We start from the raw sequence: 1,193 nt of genomic DNA, 5'->3' as shown, positions 1-1,193 counted from the left end.
CCCTCTTCTGGAGTGTCTGAAGACAGCTACAGTGTACTTACATATAATAAATAAATAAATCTTAAAAAAAGATAATATTTTATCAAAAGATACAATTGATATACCCACACCAATCCTTTTTCATTTAAGCAATTTCAAAGGATTCAATAAATGAGGCTATAGCAAACCATCTCCAGGCACGTGTTTTATCTAAGTTTCTGACTGCATCTTTAAAACAGATAAAATTGTAGAAGCAGAATTACTGAACTAAAGGGAAGAAACTTTGGTAAGGCACACACAAGTTATTGCCAAATTGCATTCCATAAAGGGTGTGCTATTACATACTCCTACCAGCACTACATGGGAGTTTCCATTTTACTAAATTCTCATGAATAAAAATAATTGAGTTTTGCTAAAACATTCAGTGATGACAATGGGCGAACAATAGTGCTCTGCTCTCTTTTCTTCAAGTGAACCCACGCTTTTCAGAAGGCAAGTAAAATGATGCTATGAAGTGATCATGCAAGAAGTTATCAGGCATGGAGTTCCAGAGACAATTTTAAGTTTGTTCTACTTTGATTAGCTCTCCTGAATTATGGAGTGATAAGGTATCATCATCGCATTCACCTTATAGATGTGGTGATGCTTAAAGAGGGCTGTCAAAACCCCACCAGTGCTAAGAGGTGGAATGATACTGACAACAGGCCACTTGGTTTCAGGACTTAGATGTATAATCAGACCTTGCAATGCTCCTACTGCTTCCTAATCTTTCAACTCAGGAAACAGTTTGGACGTACTGTTTCCAGCTATGAATGGAGTTACTTTGTTCGATGCAAAGTATTGAACATGACTTGACCATATAATGGTGCATAAAAATAGTGATCGGTCTTAAAGATGTTAAGAAGAACAAAAAGGCATCTGAAAACACAATTACACACCTTACACTAAAGAAAGCATCTTGAATACACCTGCTTGAATCATTTAAATAAGCTTTCTTCTAGAGATTTTAACCTGTAACTACCTATGCAGAACTTGCCAGAGTAATCCTTGGAAATATGAGTGATAGCATATAGTATAAAAGATTGATTGAAATACTTTTGATTAAGGTAGGTTGTTTTTCATCTGGAATAATAAAAAACCTAGGATAGCAAAAACCATCCTCAACAATAAAAGAACCTCTGGTGGAATCACCATGCCTGACCTTAAACTGTACT

The 1,193-nt window shown here is 35.6% G+C and overlaps 1 protein-coding gene across 2 annotated transcripts in view; it reads right to left on the bottom strand.

Annotated features, from left to right (window-relative positions):
- Adamtsl1 (ADAMTS like 1) overlaps positions 1-1,193 on the bottom strand; it is a 365,598-nt gene that overhangs the window by 303,357 nt on the left and 61,048 nt on the right. The gene's annotated exons all lie outside the window — the stretch shown is intronic.

The sequence above is a fragment of the Mus pahari genome, chromosome 6, assembly GCF_900095145.1.
Source record: "Mus pahari chromosome 6, PAHARI_EIJ_v1.1, whole genome shotgun sequence".
NCBI classification, from domain to species: Eukaryota; Metazoa; Chordata; class Mammalia; order Rodentia; family Muridae; genus Mus; species Mus pahari.
This window is presented reverse-complemented; position numbering and strand designations above follow the sequence as displayed.